Source organism: Linepithema humile, chromosome 6, assembly GCF_040581485.1.
Source record: "Linepithema humile isolate Giens D197 chromosome 6, Lhum_UNIL_v1.0, whole genome shotgun sequence".
Taxonomy (NCBI): domain Eukaryota; kingdom Metazoa; phylum Arthropoda; class Insecta; order Hymenoptera; family Formicidae; genus Linepithema; species Linepithema humile.
Genome location: NC_090133.1, coordinates 29,709,624 through 29,721,609, shown reverse-complemented (window position 1 = coordinate 29,721,609; position 11,986 = coordinate 29,709,624). Strand labels below are relative to the sequence as shown.

Genomic DNA, 11,986 nt, shown 5'->3' with positions numbered 1-11,986 from the left:
GCATTCGAATGAGAGGCGTTTGACTCACCAGTACTCGCCCGGTCGTCTCCTCCCTCTCGCGCCCTCGGCGGGGTGGCCTCGTCTCGCCGTTGCCCATTTATGTTGAGGGGTTGTTCCTCCTCGAGTCGTCTTAACACTACAAATGGATTCGCCAGCGTTGCGAGTGGCAACGCGGGCGCCGCGCGCGCAACCGTCGCCGCTGCGACCGGTGGTTCGTTCGCGGGCGAGCCGCCGCTCAAGAGCCGACGCCTTTTGGCTCTTCGCCCCGGACGCGTCCTCCATGGCCCTTCCACGTCCCCCTCGCTGTCCTCCGAAGAATCCAGTCGCACCACGCTGGGCTCCTGCCGCCGCTCCGTTGCCCTGGATGGAAGGTGGGTCGGCGTGTAGGACCTCCTGGCCCCACCGACGACCGGTGACGTCCCCACGTTGGACGGGGGTGTGATGGGTGGTAAGGGGGGCGACGTCCCCCCCGTCGGTGCCGGCAGCCCCGTTGACATGATGGGGCTGCGGCACATCGTCGTCGTCACCGTCGTCGTGGTCGTCGTCGTCATCGCTGCCGACGTCGCGGTAATGGCCACTCGGTGTGCAGTGGCCACGGGCCCTTCCGCCACGCTGGGTGATGGAAGTGGCGGACTGGGGGCCCTCATGGGGGGCGTTTGACTGCCCACGGACCTCGTCCGCGGCTCGCCCCCCGAATCCTGCGACGCCGGCGTGCCCGCTGTCCTCAGCGTCGGAGATGGCGTTGCCTCTTTACGCGGGGGAGCGACGGGCCTCTTCTCCGCGCTCACCGTGGCGGCCCGTCCTCCCCTCGACGCCTCCCCGATCGTTGGCATGATCGGGGGTGTCCGCTGTCGCGCACCGCTCTTCACGGTCGGCACGCTCACCGCCCGGCTCATCTTCCTCGCACCCGCCGCGCTGGTCTGCGGCGGGGAATTGCCGGGCAGTCTTCTCGTAACGCCCCCTCTCGCTGTGGTGGTCCTGGTGGTGACCCCCGTCGCCCGGGTTGACGGGGGTTGAGAGGGGGAACGCGCCGACCTTGCCGCGGTCTCGCGGGGGACCGACGCGCGCAACACCCGGCGCACCGCGCCACTGGCCCCAGTGCCAGCGACGGTGGTTGGCGATGGGGTGCGCTCGGGTGTCTTTCGCCTCCTCGTCGCTGTTGTCCCCCTGCGCTTTGATGCTGTTCGCTCCTCCGGGGAGTAGCGCAGGGGGGCGCGCGTCGATCTCGCCGACGGCGGACGTCTGGAGGACGCAGCGGGCACACTCTGGCCAGGAGGTGTCTTCTCCAAAGCGGCGGCCTCCGGCGTCGCTCCTCTGCGCGTGGTGCGCCTCGTCGCGACCGTCCCTGTTGCCCCCGCTGTCAGGGGGCTGGTCCTCGTTGCAGCGGAGGTCGATGCTGCTGTGACGGCCGCGTATGAGGGGGACCCTTCCTCCGATGATGTCGTTGGTGGTGGTGGCGATGGTGTCGGGGCCATGGTGCGCCCGGGTTGCAGCCAGCCGGTCAATCGGCTCGTCGACGGCACACCCGCGGGCGCCGCTCGCTGTTGCGCACGCGGGGCACGCGCTCGCGCACTCACCGATGCACTCCCGACGCGCACGGACGACTGCCGCGGCTGCGCTTCGGTACCGGGAGTCGGACCCGGCTCTGTCCGGGGGACCGAGTGCTCCTTGTCGTAGTGCTTTGCTACGTCTTTTTTCGGATATGCTGTCTTGCCTCTATATTTACAGACGGAGCACTCGTACGCCACGGTGTCCCCCGGGTGCATTTGTTTCAAATGCTTTAGCAAATGAGCCGGGTCACAGTACTCCCCCCGCACTCGCTCGAAAGCCTCCTCGCCCCGATAGCAGCGTGGACATTGTACTTTGTTCGGGAGCGGGAAGGCTAAAACTACAACGCGCGGGCCGGTATCCATTGCGATCTTGTGCAGTTAAAAATTAATAAAAAATAATAAAAATAATAAAAAATATGTAAATAATAAAAATAAATAAATAAATAAATAAATAAATAATGCGTTTGTCCAATAAATAATAAAATATGGATAACCGCCGGCCTCACGATGCAGTCTCTCTAGTGGCAGGCCGGTGCTAATATACCTATCGGTCCGCCTTCGCTTTTGATAATAAATAATAATAAATAATAAAAATAACGATGATAAATATAATAAATAAGGTGTAAAATGAATAAAAATAACTAAAAATGCTGCTGGGCTGTCGCGGAAAATAGAAGATATACTAAAAATAAATAAAATATAATAGAATATAATAAAACGTAATAATGTATAAATAAAATATAAAAGTGTATAAATAATCAGGTCAAAAGTTGTAAAAAGTTAAATTGTATATAATAAAAAGTAAGTTTGTACAAATGAATTAATAAATAATAGTCAAAAGTAATAAAAAGTAATTGTGTAAAAATAAGATATAAAAATGTATAAATAAATGAGTCAAAAGTTGTAAAAAGTAAAATTGTATATAATAAAATGTCAATTAGTAAAAACGAATTAATAAATAATAGTAAAAAGTTATAAAAAGCAAGTGTGAAAAATAAAATATAAAAATGTATAAATAAATAAATAGGGAGTTGTAAATTGTAGAATTGTAAATAATAAAAAGTAAATTTGTACAAACGAACTAATAAATAATGGTTAAAAATTAAAATTTCCGTGACAGTTACCAGTAGCTACCTGCCTGACAGTTGACTAGTATAAAGACAGTTTTAATAATAAATAAATAATAAAAATAAAAATAACGATAATAAATATAATAAATAAAGTGTAAAAAGACTAGAAATAATTAAAAATGTTGCTGGGCTGTCACAAATAATAAGAAATATAATAAAAATAAATAACATATAATGAAACGTAATTGTGTAAAAATAAAATATAAAATTGTATAAATAAATGAGTCAAAAGTTGAAAAGAGTGAAATTGTTTATAATAAAATGTAAAAATATAAAATCGAGTTAATAAATAATAGTAAAAACAGTAAAGAGTAAATGTGTAAAATAAGATATAAAAATATATAAATAAATAGGTAAAAAGTTTTAAAAAGTAACTGTGTAAATAATAAAATATAAATAAATAAAAACGAGTTAATAAATAATTGTCAAAAGTTAAAATATTGTGTCAGTAACCAGCAACTACCTGCCTAACAGTCGACTAGAATAAAAGCAAGTTTTGGTAATAAATAAATAATAAAATTAATAAATAAATGCGTCCACCGTCTCCGCCAATTGTTATTACGCATGGGGAATAAATAAATGTTGTCGCAGAATATAAAAATAATTTATTGCACACATAAACACAATAAATAAATAAACGATATAATTTAAACAAATTGACGGACGGACGGGACGAAGAGCAATAAATAATTAATTGGCGGACCGAATCTGTTCAATTTGCGTTATTATTTATTAAGTTATCGCGTTATTTAACCGGTGGCCAATTCTGGACAAGTCCAAACTCGAACTGGACAAGTCACTATTCGGAAAGTTACTAGGCCACCGGCAGACTGCCGAGAGCGACGCCGCGCGAGGTAGCGAATCTATGTCGCCGCGGACGATGCCGCAAGAGTCACCCGCGTGTCTACCGACACGCGTGCGCAATAGCGTTCCCGATGGACTTAGCTGCAGACAATGCAATGTATGCAGAAACTAAGTCCACCAGGACAACCTCTCGAGCGGCACCGGGCACAGCGACACTTCACACACGCACGCCCCGCACCGCACCGCACCCGCCGTAGCGCACGCACGCACCTGTTACCGCACCTGCCACTCGCGAGCACGGGTACACAGGAGCACCTAACCTCAACCTGTCACTTTTACACAGGTGCTCCTATGCGGTACTTACTCGAAATTTTTCTAAGTCCCACGGCGTATGACAGCGGGACTTAACCTCCAAAGCGCAGTCGGCCGGATCACGGGCACTTTTCCTCGGCACCGCCTCTCCTCGTAGCACAACACTCACTCGCGAAAACTATGTTAATAAATAAAATAAAACTTTGGCTTTCTCCGAGCTAAGAGCAATATAAGAATAAAATAAGAATAAATAGAGTAAAATAAGTACGAAAATATGACAAAACATGCACCCCGCCCGTCACAAAATCGCGATTTTCGGCCCGGACGGCGCGGGCCGGGAGTCAGAATATTAAACTGATTCTTATATTATTGCTCCGGGTGAATGCAATAATAACAAGGGTGTTATTTATTATTATTAATTATTATTGGGCCATACCCTGCAGCACTGCAATGCTGGGCTGACCCGCGGCGGAGCCGGAGCGAGCTCCGGGGCACCCACCCGGTTCCAAAAATCAGTTTAATATTCTGAATCCCCTTTGGGGATTGTATCAGATATTAAGCTGATAAGAACAGATTATACGCCTTTAATTTGCAGCTAATGTTCCCCAGGGGGCAAGCCCCCTAGGGTAAAATACATAAATATTTCGGCGTTTACGCCGCGCACCTTATAAATAATAATGGCCGGGAGACAATGGCCCCCCCCGGCAGTGGGCATCACGCTGGGGTGCCTGGGGGCGCACCCCCAGGACACCATATCACAGTTTTATATAAAATTATTGCCCCAGCTGGCAGACTGGGGCAATGTATAAAATAAAATTCAGCGCTCTTTGTACGGCACCCCCGGAGACACAATAAAACATAGGTCAAAAGATAAAATTGTCCCGGGGGTGCATGCGCGGCTTAATCTAATAATAAATAAATAAGACTCTAGTCAACGGTTAAAACAATAAATAAATAAATAAGTAAAAACGCGACATTCACACTCGGTTAATCGCGACATTCATTCAATCGTCGTGGCGGGCCGGAAGAACAGTATAAAAATATCACAGAAAAATATCACAGGCACCCGCCACGATTATCGCACTAAAGCACACGCATACATAAGGGACGCGAAGCACCCTGATCGTCGCCGCGCTGATCGTCGGGCCAACGCTGGCGAATTGCTTGGGGCGGCTCAACAAGGGCCCCATCTTCAGACGGAGGGAGAGGAGCTCTGTACTGGCGCACGCCGCTCACATGCTCCACATAGATGTCCCTAGACCAGCGAATGGTATCCGAGACGATGAGGCGGCGCATTAATTGCGCATACTTATTGCTCACGCGGAGCATCGCGAGCACCGCCTCATTTCTCGTGTCCCACGAGCCGAGGGCGCCCACGACGAGGGCCGTCACCGCTACACGATACCCTTGTCGGTGCAGCTCCTCCGCTAGGGCTGAGTACTTGGCGACCTTCCTCGCCCTAGCCTCCTCGAAAGCCACTAGCCTGTTTTCAAAGGGCACCGTGACGTCGCAAATGACGACGCACTTCGATTGCTCGTGCCTGACCACGAGATCAGGCCGTAGCTCTCGAAGCTCCCCGTGCACGCCCTCAACCCGCTGGTTCACGCGTACCTCACCCGGCAGGCGACAAGCCTTCCAGAGGCGGTGCAAGACGGCGTCATGCCTCAGCTGTATCGCGGCCGCGTGTACTCCGCAGTGACCCAATACATGGGGAAGGGTCTCGGCTGCCCCACCGCAACGCCGACAGCGCTTATCGCCCTCCCCCCATCGACGTGCCCCATTTAAGGGGAGCACGTCTAGGCGGGCGCGATGTACAAATCGCCAGTCGGCGAAACGAGTGAAGCTGCCGCCACGGAGGAAGTGATTGCTCACCCCGTTCCGCGACGACACCTCGAACACCTTCCCCTGGTCCGGTTTTCGCACGAGCGTATTTAAATAATAAAAAGCTACAGCCGAGCGCAGACGGGTGATCACCTGGGAGCGAGCTCCTGGTGGTACCACTACCGTCGTTCCCCTGGGGCCCCGACATCCCACGGTCATCTCCTCGGTTTCCCTTACCCACCTCCACCGCACGGACAACCTTTCGGATTGTCTCCTTCCGGCGTTCCGGACCCTTGACCAGAAGGAGGACTCCCCTCCACCCCTCAGCCTACCCTCCAGCGAACCGGAAAGGAAAGCGGCGATTTCCTCGCAGTCAGGGGCGTGGCCGATTCGTCGCCCAACCACTCCCCGCAGCGTAGCCCACGCCAAGTCACGCACCGCCACGTCACGCGCCGTAAGAATACGAAACGCGTGGGCAACGGTGAGGACGTCGGCGAGGTCAGCCAACGGAAGCAGTCCACATCCCCCCTTGTGAGGAGGCAGGTAGACTACCTCCGCGCTTGCTCTCTGCGGAAGGTTGAGCCACGTTTTGGCGAACCTGCGGATCTGCAGGTCCGTGGCCTTGAGGGGGCCCTTCTCCACGGCTGCACCCCGCAGCAGAAAATCTAATTTAGGTAACAGGTAGACGGCAACCATTTCCACGCGTTGCCACGGGGTGAGCAGGGACCGGTTCACCTTCTCGAGGTCCTCCAGGATGCCGCGAATTGTGGTGTAGGGCGTTTGGTCCACCGAGAATCCCGTGGGGACGCCGAGATGCCGATAAGGCTCGCCCTCTGCCAGACAAGGCAGCGGTTGGCCCCGGACGGCGAATCTTGTCGGCAGGACCCTGCCGCCGGCAGCTGCCCCGATGTGCAGTGTGGCGCATTTGGCAGGGTTGAACCGCAGTCCCGCCAACAGAGCCTCGCCCTCCACCGCGGCTAGAAGCCGCTCCATTCCCTCAGGCGTGTCGGACACCAGTGCAATGTCGTCCGCATAGGCCAGAATTGACCATTTAACCCCATTCAGGTCATACCCCGCCCCCGCCCCGGCAGCTGCACGCAGCACCGAGTCGATGGCGAGGTCAAAGGTGATGGGGCTCAGCGGACAACCCTGGCGCACCCCCGAGCGAATGTTGATGGGCGCGGTGTAGCCCTCGACGGTGCGAACCCGAGTAGTGCAATCGTCGTACATGGATCGCCATATTTCTATGACTTTCCGCGGCACGCCGGCTCGAACGAAAGCGCGGCGGATCGCCGCGTGCGGGACCGAGCCAAACGCGTTGGAAAGGTCCAGCCACGCGACGACCGCCTGTCTGCGGCTCCTCCGCGCATCAGTCAGGATCTCCTGCAAGACGAAATTATGCTCGTAGCACCCCTCGTCCCGCAGGAATCCCTTCTGTGCGGGACTAAGTTTTTCCTGGTCGACCGCCCAGTCTGTGAGACGATCGGCCACGAGAGCGGCGAACAGCTTCGGCATAGTGTCACCGAGAGCGAGAGGGCGCCAATTTTCCAAATCGTCGCGGTCCCCTTTCTTAAAAATTAACACTGTATTGGAGGTCTTCCAGGACGCTGGGACTGCCTCGAGCCGGATGCAGATGTTGAACAGTGCTGCGAGGAGGCACGCTCCAGGATCCGCTCCGCGAAGGTCACGGTAGGTGACGCCGTCGGGCCCCGGCGCAGAGTTCGTCATACGCCGCAGCCGACGGTCCACCTCTCGCTCCGCGAAGGGATCCGTGAGGCGCGCGACATCCTCCGGCGTCGCGGGTTCAGCGGGCTCCACATCCGCACCGGCGCCATCCAGTCGGCCCTCGTCGCGGTACAGGCGCTCAAAGTACTGGTGCACCCGCTGCTTAGGCACCTGGCAAAAGTCAGCGGGGCCCTGTAGCACTTCTCGCACCGCTTTGCGACGGTTCCTCCTGTACAAGGCCTGAATGCGGGTTGCTTCGCGCACCCAGCCCCCGCGTCCTTCTCCCGAATTTATAATATTAAATCGGGGGTCAGCCGGTGCCTCCCCCCTGGCACCCCCTCTCTCGTCGGCGACTGCTGCTTCCGCTGCACGCCGCCCCCGCGGCCGCCCGCCCCTTCGTGGACGATCTCGGGCACCGGGCGCCTCCCCGTCAGCCGTCGGCGCTGCATCCTCCCTGAAGAAGGCCGCGACGAGTGCCGCGTACTCCTCCAGGTCCGCAATCGTCTCAACGGCCGCTGCTCGACCGACCAGATCGTCCCGTGCGGCGAGCCTCACACGCTTGCGCTGTCTTTCGACAGTCGCTCGCGCCGGCTGCCGACGGGGCGACCGATCGGGCTGAGCAGGCGGTCGTTGCGGCCGGCGTTGATTCGCCCCGCGCCTTGCTGGATCCACAGGGACCGCGGATGCCCCGTTCTCCCCGACGGCCTGTACGCGGGTCCTCGGGCCTCGTCGACGACCCATCACTCCGCGGACATTTACCGGAGCATTCGAATGAGAGGCGTTTGACTCACCAGTACTCGCCCGGTTGTCTCCTCCCTCTCGCGCCCTCGGCGGGGTGACCTCGTATCGCCGTTGCCCAATTATGTTGAGGGGTTGTTCCTCCTCGAGTCGTCTTAACACTACAAATGGATTCGCCAGCGTTGCGAGTGGCAACGCGGGCGCCGCGCGCGCAACCGTCGCCGCTGCGACCGGTGGTTCGTTCGCGGGCGAGCCGCCGCTCAAGAGCCGACGCCTTTTGGCTCTTCGCCCCGGACGCGTCCTCCATGGCCCTTCCACGTCCCCCTCGCTGTCCTCCGAAGAATCCAGTCGCACCACGCTGGGCTCCTGCCGCCGCTCCGTTGCCCTCGCTGGTAAGTGGGTCGGCGTGTAGGACCTCCTGGCCCCACCGACGACCGGTGACGTCCCCACGTTGGACGGGGGTGTGGCTGGTGGTAAGGGGGGCGACGTCCCCCCCGTCGGTGCCGGCAGCCCCGTTGACATGATGGGGCTGCGGCACATCGTCGTCGTCACCGTCGTCGTGGTCGTCGTCGTCATCGATGCCGACGTCGCGGTAATGGCCACTCGGTGTGCAGTGGCCACGGGCCCTTCCGCCACACTGGGTGATGGAAGTGGCGGACTGGGGGCCCTCATGGGGGGCGTTTGACTGCCCACGGACCTCGTCCGCGGCTCGCCCCCCGAATCCTGCGACGCCGGCGTGCCCGCTGTCCTCAGCGTCGGTGATGGCGTTGCCTCTTTACGCGGGGGAGCGACGGGCCTCTTCTCCGCGCTCACCGTGGCGGCCCGTCCTCCCCTCGACGCCTCCCCGATCGTTGGCATGATCGGGGGTGTCCGCTGTCGCGCACCGCTCTTCACGGTCGGCACGCTCACCGCCCGGCTCATTTTCCTCGCACCCGCCGCGCTGGTCTGCGGCGGGGAATTGCCGGGCGGCTTTCTGACTGCACCCCCTCTCGCTGTGGTGGTCCTGGTGGTCACCCCCGTCGCCCGGGTTGACGGGGGTTGAGAGGGGGAACGTGCCGACCTTGCCGCGGTCTCGCGGGGGACCGACGCGCGCAACACCCGGCGCACCGCGCCACTGGCCCCGGTGCCAGCGACGGTGGTTGGCGATGGGGTGCGCTCGGGTGTCTTTCGCCTCCTCGTCGCTGTTGTCCCCCTGCGCTTTGATGCTGTTCGCTCCTCCGGGGAGTAGCGCAGGGGGGCGCGCGTCGATCTCGCCGACGGCGGACGTCTGGAGGACGCAGCGGGCACATTCTGGCCAGGAGGTGTCTTCTCCAACGCGGCGGCCTCCGGTGTCGCTCCTCTGCGCGTGGTGCGCCTCGTCGCGACCGTCCCCGTTGCCCCCGCTGTCAGGGGGCTGGTCCTCGTTGCAGCGGAGGTCGATGCTGCTGTGACGGCCGCGTATGAGGGGGACCCTTCCTCCGATGATGTCGTTGGTGGTGGTGGCGATGGTGTCGGGGCCATGGTGCGCCCGGGTTGCAACCAGCCGGTCAATCGGCTCGTCGACGGCACACCCGCGGGCGCCGCTCGCTGTTGCGCACGCGGGGCACGCGCTCGCGCACTCGTCGATGCACTCCCGACGCGCACGGACGATTGCCGCGGCTGCGCTTCGGTACCGGGAGTCGGACCCGGCTCTGTCCGGGGGACCGAGTGCTCCTTGTCGTAGTGCTTTGCTACGTCTTTTTTCGGGTACGCCGTTTTCCCCCTATATTTACAGACGGAGCACTCGTACGCCACGGTGTCCCCCGGGTGCATTTGTTTCAAATGCTTTAATAAATGAGCCGGGTCGCAATACTCCCCCCGCACTCGCTCGAAAGCCTCCTCGCCCCGATAGCAGCGTGGACATTGAACTTTGTTCGGGAGCGGGAAGGCTAAAACTACAACGCGCGGGCCGGTATCCATTGCGGTCGTATGCAGTTAAAAAATAATAAAAAAAATAATAAAAATAATTAAAAATATGCAAATAATAAAAATATATAAATAAATAAATAAATAAATAATGCGTCTGTCCAATAAATAATAAAATATGGATAACCGCCGGCCCCACGATGCAGTCTCTCTAGTGGCAGGCCGGTGCTAATATACCTATCGGTCCGCCTTCGCTTTTAGTAATAAATAATAATAATAATGGTAAAAGATATAATAAATAATGTATAAAATAAGATAACAGTGCTTAAATATAACTAAAAATATCTAGAAATGTTGCTGGGCTGTCACGGAAAATAAAATATATAGTAAAATAAATAAATAGTAATAGTGTATAAATAAAATATAAAATTGTATAAATAAATGAGTCAAAAGTTGTAAAAAGTAAAGCTGTATATAATAAAATGTCAATTTGTATAAATGAATTAATAAATAATAATAAAAACAGTAAAAAAAAATAAATGTGTAAAATAAAATATAAAATTATATAAATAAATAAGTCAAAAGTTGTAAAAAGTTAAATTGTATATAGTAAAATGTAAGTTTGTACAAATGAATTAATAAATAATAGTTAAAAGTAATAAAAAGTAATTGTGTAGAAATAAGATATAAAAATGTATAAATAAATGAGTCATAGGTTGTAAAATGTAGAATTGTAAATAATAAAATGTTAATTTGTAAAAACGAATTAATAAATAATAGTAAAAATCAATAAAAAGTAAGTGTGAAAAATAAAATATAAAAATGTATAAATAAATAAATAGGAAGTTGTAAATAGTAAAATTGTAAATAATAAAAAGTAAATTTGTACAAACGAGTTAATAAATAATAGTTAAAAGTTAAGATTTCCGTGACAGTTACCAGTAGCTACTTGCCTAACAGTTGACTAGATAAAAGGGCAGTTTTAATAATAAATAAATAATAAAAATAATAAATAAACGCGTCTACCGTCTCCGTCAATTGTTAAAAGCGCAGGGGTAATAAATAATTAGCGTCACAATATATAAAAAACATTTATTATGTACATATAGCACAATAAATAAATAAACATATAATTATAACAAATTGACGGACGGACGGGACGAAGAGCAATAAATAATTAATTGGCGGACCGATTTTATTCAATTCGTATTATTATTTATTGAGTTATTGCGTTTTAAGCCGGTGGCCAATTCTGGACAAGTCCGAGCTCGAATTGGACAAGTCACTACTCGCAAAGTTACTAGGCCACCGGCAGACTGCCGAGAGCGACGCCGCGCGAGGTAGCGAATCTATGTCGCCGCGGACGATGCCGCAAGAGTCACCCGCGTGTCTACCGACACGCGTGCGCAATAGCGTTCCCGATGGACTTAGCTGCAGACAATGCAATGTATGCAGAAACTAAGTCCACCAGGACAACCTCTCGAGCGGCACCGGGCACAGCGACACTTCACACACGCACGCCCCGCACCGCACCGCACCCGCCGTAGCGCACGCACGCACCTGTTACCGCACCTGCCACTCGCGAGCACGGGTACACAGGAGCACCTAACCTCAACCTGTCACTTTTACACAGGTGCTCCTATGCGGTACTTACTCGAAATTTTTCTAAGTCCCACGGCGTATGACAGCGGGACTTAACCTCCAAAGCGCAGTCGGCCGGATCACGGGCACTTTTCCTCGGCACCGCCTCTCCTCGTAGCACAACACTCACTCGCGAAAACTATGTTAATAAATAAAATAAAACTTTGGCTTTCTCCGAGCTAAGAGCAATATAAGAATAAAATAAGAATAAATAGAGTAAAATAAGTACGAAAATATGACAAAACATGCACCCCGCCCGTCACAAAATCGCGATTTTCGGCCCGGACGGCGCGGGCCGGGAGTCAGAATATTAAACTGATTCTTATATTATTGCTCCGGGTGAATGCAATAATAACAAGGGTGTTATTTATTATTATTAAT

The 11,986-nt window shown here is 53.1% G+C and overlaps 1 pseudogene; it reads right to left on the bottom strand.

The window, feature by feature from the left end:
• Positions 1–4,216: 4,216 nt before the first annotated feature.
• On the bottom strand, positions 4,217–4,395 carry LOC137000924 (U2 spliceosomal RNA; annotated as a pseudogene).
• Positions 4,396–11,986: the final 7,591 nt, after the last annotated feature.